Source organism: Orcinus orca, chromosome 21, assembly GCF_937001465.1.
Source record: "Orcinus orca chromosome 21, mOrcOrc1.1, whole genome shotgun sequence".
Taxonomy (NCBI): domain Eukaryota; kingdom Metazoa; phylum Chordata; class Mammalia; order Artiodactyla; family Delphinidae; genus Orcinus; species Orcinus orca.
In genome coordinates this window covers 3,592,378-3,602,500 of record NC_064579.1, presented here as the reverse complement: position 1 = coordinate 3,602,500, position 10,123 = coordinate 3,592,378, and the positions used below count along the sequence as shown (strand labels likewise).

The window sequence follows — 10,123 nt, the reverse complement described above, 5'->3', positions numbered from 1 at the left end:
TCAGTGGGGGGGGGCACCCCTCCCTTTCATCTAATAGTGGGACCTTCCCTCTCACCTGTCAGCCCCTTCTCCAGGGATGAATAATTCCTCTTCATTTTTGCCTGATCTAGTGTAACTCATGAAGCCAGAGAATCACCCTCTGACGGTCCCTCACCGTCTTAGACTTCTTCCTCCAGGCCCTCAGGCTTTCTCCCCTGAACAGCAGCAAATGACTTCGGACCCGGCCTCTGCATCCCAGGCTTGCCCCTCACCACCCCCCGCCACCACCACCACCACCACCACCACCACCACCACCACCACCACCACCACCCCCAGCTCTCCATTCCCATCTCATTTTCCCTAAATGCAAACGTGACTGTCTTTTCCTGCCTAAGACCCTTCCGCCCCTGAGTTTGGCCAGCTGGTCCCTCCCTACCTGGGGCACCGGTACCTCCTCCTCCCACACCCCCCAAACATCCCTCGTGTACTCAGATGGACCCACTCCAAGTGTTACCCACGGGGCGCTGGCGCCTGCTGCTTCCTGCTTCTGGGTCTTGACCTGTGGCTGCCCTGTCTCCCCCAGCCACCTGGGGGGATCCGGTTTATTTGTCAGGTCCCCCCGCCCCCCAGCGTGTTCCTCTCTGCAGGAGGCCTCCTCTGACCACGCCAAGTAAGGGCACCCAGTGCAGCCTGCATCCGGGCCCCCCACTGTCACGCTTACGACACCGCCTTGTATCGGTAGCGCACAGCACCCACACTGAGGGCAGAAGTGACAAGTCGGCTGAACGTCCTTCTGAATAAAAAGGACATGGGGGAAGCAGGGCTGGGACGAGAGCACCCTGGGCTGGGACTGGTGACCCAGGTTCCATGCAGTGGTCCACAGCCTGCGTGGGCTCTGGACGAGACACTTCACCAGTCACCTTTACCCAACGAAACAGAATTCTGAATTTCACTTGGAGTCTCGTTTCTAAGGGAAGCTTCTGCAACATGGGGCTGCAATTCTACCTTCCTTCTGGCCAGACTTGATTCACCTTTGGGCAGACGCACCTCCTGGAGGCTCGGAGGCCCAGGGCAGGGTGCACACTTCCACAGAGGGGGACCGTCTCAGGGCCCAGAGGCTCCCTCTCCTTCTGTGGACGAGCTCCACAGCCCCTGGGTTTCCTGTCTTCCCCGGCTACCCCCCCCTCCTCTCTCTTCGTCATCTTCGCAAGCTCTCTCCATCCCTCAAGGCTGTCTCACATCCAGGGTAGCCCAGCCCCCGGTGGCTCACGGTGTCTCTCCCGCTTTGGCCTCTCTGCATCTTCTCTCCCGGCCATTCCTTGGACAGACAGCCCACTTGGCTGCCTCCGGGGCTGACGGTCCTTCCACAGAGGTTCCCTCGGAAGAATCACACCTACCTTGTTCCTGGAAGAACCCCACCCTGACCCCCGGTACCTGCCTCAGTGCTCAGGAAGCCTTCATCAGCACAAAGACACGCCCGCGGGCTGTGGGTGTGCAAGGATCGTGCCCTCCCCGCCGAGCGCTCACCCCTAGCTAGCCCAGCACAAACCTTAGTGTTTTATCCCTTTTTTTTTTCAAATAAAATATGTATTCATTTGGTGATGCTCATTTCACCAATTCATCTTGCTGCCTACATGGCTCAAAGCACCACAGGGCAAAGTGGTCCCCAGCCTCTGCCTGGCTCTCCAGAGGGCCAGCCTCTGTGTTCATCCCCAGGCTGCTGGCTAGACAGCATCCCTCCACTACCATCCCTGGGCCCCCAGGGAGCCAGCCTCTGGGCCCTGAGACAGCCCCCCTCTACGGAAGTGTGCACCCTGCCCTGAGCCTCCAAGCATCCAGGAGGTGCGTCTGCCCAAAAGTGAATCAAGTCTGGCCAGAAGGAAGGTAGAATTTCAGCCCCACGTTGCAGAAGCTTCCCTTAGAAACGAGAATCCAAGAGAAATTCAGAATTCTGTTTTGCTGGGTAAAGGTGACTGGTGACGTGTCTCGTCCAGAGCCCACACATGCTGTGGACCACTTTTATTTCATTTATCCTATGAGGAGTTGGAACTCGACATCTAAAGGCTCTTGCCTTCATAAGCTGCCGATTAAGTCATCCTTTATTTTTTGCCTCTCTCTCTTCCTGGTCCCCGCAGTTCTACCCCATCCCCTCCTCTCCTCCCCAGTGTCTGGCGTGCATCCTGCCAACCCTGGCCTTGCAGAAGCCCCTTCCCATCCAATGACAGGGACCAAAGTGTCTGCCACGTAAACCAGGGAAGCCGGAGTTGGTTACACGGTATCAGTAACGGGCACTCAATGACCACTGCAGACTGCAGGGCTCCCTGTCTCTGCCATTTGGATAGATAGAGGCAGCAGCCCAGAAAAAGGAAATGGCCCTTCAATTTCGAAACAAGGAAAGAAATGAGCTACAAAGCAGGTAACACTGACTGGGGATGGAGGACCTTGATTCTGATCCCGGCTCTGCCATCGGGTCACCGTGTGACAACGCCAGGCCTCTCACCTCTCTGGGCCTCGTTCGCCACATCTGGAAATGAAAGGTTAGACCTGAGGAGAGGTCCTCAAGCCACAGACAGGGTCTGGCCCTCAGGCAGCAGCAGGAGGGCAGCTCGGCTTGGTCGGCTCCGTCCCTCGGACTGACTCTCGGTCCCTTTGATGCCCCAGAGCACAGGCGAGGTCTCAGAGACATAAACAAGGACCCTCATCAGGAATGGGCCAGGATCCCTGCACTAGACGACGGCCCCTGCCTGTCGCCTCACCACAGTCCCCTGCCTCGCCCTCCAGCTGAATCTCCTGCTCATCCGTTTCCTAAAGATCATCATGGAGGCTCCGAACCTTCCCTTTTTAACAGCTCTTGCTGATGGAAAATTCTTCCTCATACCTAATCTAAGTCCATCTGCTGCAATTTCTATCTATTTTCTCTCGTTCAGTCCTTACTGGAGATGGAGAACAGCTGGTCGCCATCCTCCATATAACATCCCCTCCTAAACCAAAATCAGTTATTACATCACCCCTCAGCCTGTTTTCCTTCTGGTACAGCAGCCACCATTCCTTCCGACCTGCCTGCATGGAACTCCGGCTCTGGGAGCATCGCTGAACGCCGTGGCCGGCGCCAGAGCAGCTCTGTAAAGCCGCGTCCTTCTGGAGCTGTTACATCCCCAGCTGGATTTAGGACCCGGGTGGCAAAATGCAGAGAGAAGGTCAGAGCAGAAAAGGGTGGATGAGAACACAGTCCAAGCCCCGGGCTTTACAGGAAGGTCAGAAAAGGAAAATAGATGCAGTGCCCAAGGTCAAATCTGAGGAATCCAGCTTCAGCTGCTGGACCCCAAATCCTGCCAGCACTGCGCCCCGAGGAACTGCAGCGTATCCACGGGTAAGAGCAAAACGAGCCTTAACGGAAAAGCAAAGAGCCACAATCGCCCAGACGCTCCCGATCCACACTCACGTCCCCCATCCCGTTAGCAGACAAATGAAACTCCACCCTGAATACCACTAAGAGCTCAAACACCTCGAAAGTCACAACACTGTTAACTATTCACACTTTAGTACGAATAAGTCAACTGATCCTAACTCTTGATAGAGAGGTTTAGGGGTGAGAACAAAAAACCAAGAATGGGAGACTGACCAAACAAACGCCACCGCGTGCTGGTTTCCAAGGTCAGTCCTGCGCATGGAGGCTACGGGAGGGTGGGGCTCAGCACAGCCGGTGGGTCTGTGCCCACCGGCCTCACACAGGGCGGCTGCACCACCCCAGGTGCCCGGTGAGGTCTAGAACTGAACACAGTGCTCCCCCAGGGCCAACGCCAGGTGCATTCCAGAATTCCTGACACCCCCGGTTCACTGTTTCAGAAGTAAGGTAAGCGTGGTGTCTAATATTAAATCTCAACCTCTAGGGTGCCCTTAAGTGATGGCAAGGAAGAACCAGAAGGGAAGAAAGAAAAGACAGGCATCTATTGGGATGAAGTAAGACGGTTCAGGTCCCAGCTTCAGTGTGAAACTGCTCCCAAAAGTGAGGAGGGAGGAAGGGACCACACGAGTGTACGGAAAAGGGAGACGGGCGAATTAGTCACTGATAATTTGGGCTACGAAATGGTCCTAAGTGAAGAACGAAGAGGAAAAATAAGAGCAGAGCGAACGCATTTCAAAACAGCCTTCACCGCATCTTGAATAAACAGAAACATCCCACTCCAACCTCTCCACCTTTCAGAGGCCACTCCAGACTTATTTCCGACCCCCAGACACACCCCAGCCCCCAGGATAACTGGGAGTTCACACATCCACCAGAGAAAAAGAAGACGTTTCAACACTTAACACAATAAACGTGCTGATTTGATTTCCCCCAAACCGCAACACTAAATCTTAAGATAGAAGACTCAAAGGCTTGTCTCTGATCAAAATCTTAATATGTTTTCTACCCTACTTCAGGGGAAGTAGCGTGATTGGCACAAGATGACAGGATCAAAGCAGACTGGCAAACAGATTATTTACTGACGTGTTGATGATGAAAGGAATGGGAAAGAGAAGCAGAAAAGTAAGGAAGGGACTTTGGCCAGGTAGATGACCCAGGGCTTGTGAAAGCAGAAAGAGGAAACCCCTTCACAGCACAGTGGTTGAAGGAGAGAAATCCTGTTGGGCCAGCTGGGGAGAGACCTATGAATGGTGCCTATCCGGGGTCCAGGCTCAAGCCACCACGTCTGATGAAATGACGAGTGACAAATTTAATTTCCTGAACACTAATCAGTCCCTTCAGACACAAACAGGTGCCTGGCTTCACAAGGAACCAATCAGCCCATCACCAGCCAGCAATGAAATTCTCCGCACTGGATCACGCAGTGGTTGGACCCTGGGTTTCACGCCCCATCCGAGGTGAAGTTGCAGTGATGGGGTTTTGAGACTCTTCAATTATTCTTCAGCTCCCATTATGCTTTTTTTAGCCTAAAGTTGTTATTTTAATGATCTTTGTTCCAAATAGGGAGCTACAAGGAAGACTGCAGAGGAGGAGAGGGAAGGAGGAAAGCAAGTGTTTCCAGTGTGTCCCACTTGTACTTTGCAGCTCCCTCTGCCCCCTCCCCCACCCAGCCTTCTAGCTCCGCATGAGTCACTGCTCCGGAGCCGGTTTCAAAGCCTTACTTTGAATGTCCTCTATCACGATAGAAATCTAGCAGATCGGCATCGGTGGGAGGGATCCACAATTTTGCTACCTGTCCCCGGTTCTAGATACCCCTCCAACTCCAAAGCACGTTCTCGTGTTATCACTGCCTTCATGAAAACCAAGGTGCCCCTTTTCAAAATCTCCCACCTGCTGGATGTCTTCTCTCATGGGCTCTCTGAGGGTCACCTGCCCCAGACAGACCACAGAGGAGAAGGTCTTGGGCCAAAGATGCCCCAACAGGCAATAAAAGTTCAGCCTCCGCTCCAGCCTCCCAAACACAAAGGCATTCTCCTTTGCGGGGCTGCAAGCTTGTTTTGTTTACTGCCAGGCAACATGTACAGAGGAGAAAGCTGACTGTATCCTGACCAAGAAAAACAAAAGTCGGGCAGCTGGGTTTCTTTTTAAGCATTGTGAATAGAGCTTCAGCAATAACATCTCCCACCCGAAACGGCTATGTAAAGGAGGTAGAGGAGAAGCCCTTGTGGAGGTTAAAGAAAAAAAGAATTAAAGAGTGAATGTGATTTGTGGAGCCGGAGAACAGAGGCATCTACACCTCGGCGGGAAGGGTGTCCTGCGGACCAGGTGTCTGGAGGAGTCCTCCCAGCACATCCCCATCCTGCCAGGACTGGGAACCGAACTTCCCAGCTTCGGGTCTAGGCTAGAAGTCAGAGGGGCTCAGGGATTTGGAAGATCAGTCCTGGACCAGCAGCTTCTGAGGACCCGGCAGGTGGGAGGACACACCTGGCGGTGTGCCGTGGACCGTTCATATAGGGGCTGCCTGCCCCAAAGCAGGAAGGAAGTTTAAGACCAAGAACTTCACCTTCTCCCACGGGGACCCTGCTTCCTAGGAGGCCCACTGACCTAACACCTCCCGGGTGGCAGAATGTGGGGAGAAGGACTTCTTCTCAGGACCACAAGTGGGACTAAGAGCCAGCAGGGCCCTTGTCGTCCTAACTGTTCATAAATGAACAAGGATGCTACGTGCCTGGACCAGCCTCCTGCCGTGGCCAGCCCTTTACTTGAAGAGTGGTCATCACAGGCAGCAGGGCTGGTAGTACCAGCAGCCCCTCAGCCCCCCATGCACCCAGAGCCTCGGGCTTCCTTAGCACCCTACAGCCTGTCCCTGGTGAGGGTGTAACCTTCACACGGGATGCAATTTCATTCCATCCCCTTTATTTCAGTACGCACCAAGCCCAGAGAGTCTTCCAGAGTTTGGGGGAGCTAATCAGTGGAGTGATGGCTTTTCCTCTGGGAACCGTTTTGTTGGTTTCTGACCAAGTTATGTGACAGGCAGACGCCCATCAGGTCAAACAGGACAGTCGCCCACACCCCAGGAAACGTCTCCTTCCACCACATCAAGTGAGCAGAGACAGAGTCGGCAAGGGGGAGGGGCGAGGAAGGAGACAGAAGTTTGAGGAAGGACTCAAGCTGAAGGTCACAAGAGTTGGGGGACAGCAGGATAAGGTAAAGTCAAGGGGGGCAGACCCTATGGTGGAAAACCCAACCAACCCATCAGGCTTCCCAGAATCAGCCACCCAGCAATGGGTCCGCCAGGAAGCAGTACATCCAGGGTTCAACCCCCTTCACCCAACAAACCCAAATCTACACCCCAACCGGCAGGCACCCTAGCCCAAGACTAGACCTATTTCCACAGACCTGAGCGCGGCTGAGAGAGTATAAACAAATCCAGTTCTAGACAGCACAGAAGTTTCCCAAACCGTCAGCTTGTTTTCCTCCCAACAAAAGACGGTGATTTCCCTCCGCTGTCACATTTCCTCCCCTAAACTTTTCTTTCTGCAACCCCTCTACAGAGGCTAAACTGCAAGCCACTGAGGACAGAAACCAAGAGCAGCCCCGCCGGGATGCAGCAGGAGTACCTTTTCCGTGGAGCAGCGGGGCCGGTGCCCAGAGGCTCGCTGCCCTGCCGAGCCGTGGAGGGCTGCTGTCGGGATGGAGCACGCTGAGGATTGCGCGTCCCTGTCTCTGCGACCAGACCCTTCGGCGGCTCGGACCAACTGTGCTAGCGATGCACTTAGCAATTATCTGCTGGCGCTGACGCCCCGCCCTCTGCTCCTGCGATTGGCTCCCGGGTCCCGGGCAGGACTGCATTGGTTTCAGAGGACCTCACTCATTGCCTTGGCTCCTACTATTATCTGAGCCATCAAAGGAAATAATTCCAGGTTTCATTGACAACCTGTAAGGCTCTTCTCCGGCCCGGTGTGGGAGCAGCCCTGGGAGTCCAGTGGAGGGAAGAGGGGCAGAGTAGAAAAAGTGGGGGTGGGAGAGAGGGAGAGCCGAGAAAGGGTGGAGGGTGAGAGAGAGAGAGGGAGGGAGAGAGGGAGGGAGGGAGAGAGAGACAGACAGAGATGGAGAGAGAGGGGGAGCTATCAAGCAATCAGATTCCTGCACCAGCATTTTAACTTCCACAAAACAGAGCCCATAGCAACAATTTTCTGGCCTTATTTTTCCCCCAACTGGTGAATGTTCCTGAGGGCAGGGAGAGATATGACGGTGGTGTTTCTGCCTGTGTAACACGGGCTCTGGGAAGCAGAGCAAGGTAAGGGCTGGAGGAATCTAGTGATGTATTTCCCGGGGCCACCCTGGAGGGCATGTGAAGGTCATTTTAGATTATTTAGGAGGACAGATGATGCACCTTCCCTGGATTTATCCATCCGTTCTTTCCCACATGGTCCACCTCAGCCCCCAGCCGGAGAAGACAGTTTCCTTTTGCACCTTATTCAGTCTCAGGAGAGCTGATTTTAAAGTCTGCGAAAGTCTGGGAATCCTCACTGGCCTCACAGGGAGGTCCAGAGAGATAGGCATTCCCCAAGCTAGTAATCCCGCTTGGACCCTGACTCTTGCTTGTTCTCACGTGGCTTCAGTGAATTGCTTAGCCTCCTATCATCAACCAAAGCAAGGAAGGAGAGGGAAAGGAGCTCATCAAGGGGTGAGAACAGTCCAAATGCTTGTCCTTGTTCAACAAGGAATCAGAGAGCATGAGTCTTGCCCTTTTTCTTTCCTTAGTGTACATTTTTCACTGTATGGAAAGGACATCATTTGATAGCAGACATCATTTGATAGCTGAATTTTTTAAGAGGAAGAAAAAGAATTTTAAAAGGGCCTTTTAAAGGAAGCTCTTGGAATATCAAATTTCAGATTAGTTAGAACTAGCCTTTCACCCTTTTCCTTCTGGGGTCCACACGTCTCTGAGTCCAGGCTATGGTTCCAGTTCGTCCCCCGTAGCCTCAGACAATTGCAATCTTTATCACCATCTGCATCCTTGGAGGCAAAAGTTCCTCCTGCCTTGTTCAGTGAGCTTCTCCTTCATGGGGATATGCCTGGCTTCCCTAAACACATTGCAAGCTCTGTAGGGGCAGAGCCGGTATCATGTATATCTTTATAACTCCAGTGAGAGCACATAGCACTCAATAAGTGGGCTGACTAATAAAACCCAATTCAAACTGTAGAGTGTACCTCTGAGCCTCTTGGCATCATTATTCCACTGTGATCACTCATCCAGCTGGCGGGGTGGGGAAGGGGCCCATCCTGGATTCCAGGAGGTAAAAATTCAGGACAAAACACTGTGACAGCTACCATCCCTCCAAGCTCTCAGTGCCCCTATTCTCTCCAGAAAATGAGGCAGCTCTTCACTCCATGTCTTCTTACTCCCTCGAGCGCTGGAAGGAAATGAGAAGATGAGGGACACACATTTTATTTATGAGACATATACCTCAAAATATTAAGTCATTTCCATAGTGGCTTTCCAAACATCAGCATGGCTAAAAGGAGAGTGACACTTATTAGGAGTCAAAAACTAGGACAAGGGATGTAGCAAAGTATTTGTTTTTCTATTTCCTTCCTTTGTCTAGGTGAAATTCTTACAAAGCCACAAGGATGAAATTAAACTTAGCTGTTCATTTGAAATTAACCCTGTCCCAGAAAACCTGGCATGTTCAGTCATGTAGTAAAAGCCATAAATAATACTTTTATGATTTAAGCCATAAGATTTCCACTTCCACAAGAAAGCAGAGAGCAAGAAGGAGGGGATATGGGGATATATGTATATGTACAGCTGATTCAGTTTGTTATACAGCAGAAACTAACACACCCTTGTAAAGCAATTATACTCCAATAAAGATGTTAAAAAAAGAAAAAAAAGAATGCCTTTGATGGGCTCAATAATAGACTGGACAAGACTGAGGAAAGAACCAGTGACCTTGCAAACCTGTCAACAGAAACTCCTGAAGCTGAAGGGCAAAGAATAAAATAATGAAGAAAAGAACAAAATGCCCCCCAATCTGGGACAATTACAAAAGATGTTAACACTTGAGTAATGGGAAACCCAAAATAACAAGAAAGAAAGAAGCAGAAGTCTATTTGAATAATGGGTGGAATCCACAGATACAGGAATCTCAGGGAACATGAAGCAGGATAAATACCAAAAATTAGACACCTGGGCACATCATACTCAAACAGCAGAAAACCAAAGACAAAGAATATCTTAAAAGAAACCAGAAGATATTAGGAAGCAGCTTGCCTCTAGAGTAACAATGAAATGAACTGAGCAAATCTCTTGTCAGAAACCATGCAAGCAAGAAGAGAGTGAAGTGTTTAGAGTGTTGCAAGAAATAACCCCAGCAAACTAGAATTCTGTATTCAGTGCAATTATCTGTTAAACATGAAGGAGAAATAAAAACTTTCTCAGACAAACAAAACTAAGGAAATTTGTTGCCAGTAGACCTGCCTTGCAAGAAATATTAAAAGAAGTTATTTAGCAAGAAAAAAAAGGATATAAATCAGAAACGCAGAGCTGTATAAAGGAAGAAATAAATAAAGGTAAAATGAAAAAAAAATGCAGGCTTCAGCTCTGTGCCTTCACACTGTCCCACTTCTCCCCCTTAAAAAAAAAAAAAGAGAAATAACTAAATTATAAGAACTCTCTTGAGCACCTATCAAAGGTTCAGCCATCCTCAAAGGAAAATGAAAGCATTTCAA

General features: G+C 51.1%; 1 protein-coding gene across 3 annotated transcripts in view; it reads right to left on the bottom strand.

The window, feature by feature from the left end:
- Positions 1–7,163, bottom strand: part of ZMAT4 (zinc finger matrin-type 4) — a 340,635-nt gene extending 333,472 nt beyond the window's left edge. For 2 of the 3 annotated variants that reach the window (XM_049704216.1, XM_049704215.1), the window contains exon 1: positions 7,006–7,163. The gene's annotated coding sequence lies outside the window, so the exon portion shown is untranslated. The remainder of the gene's footprint in view (positions 1–7,005) is intronic. The other variant, XM_049704214.1, reaches the window with a different exon arrangement.
- Positions 7,164–10,123: the final 2,960 nt, after the last annotated feature.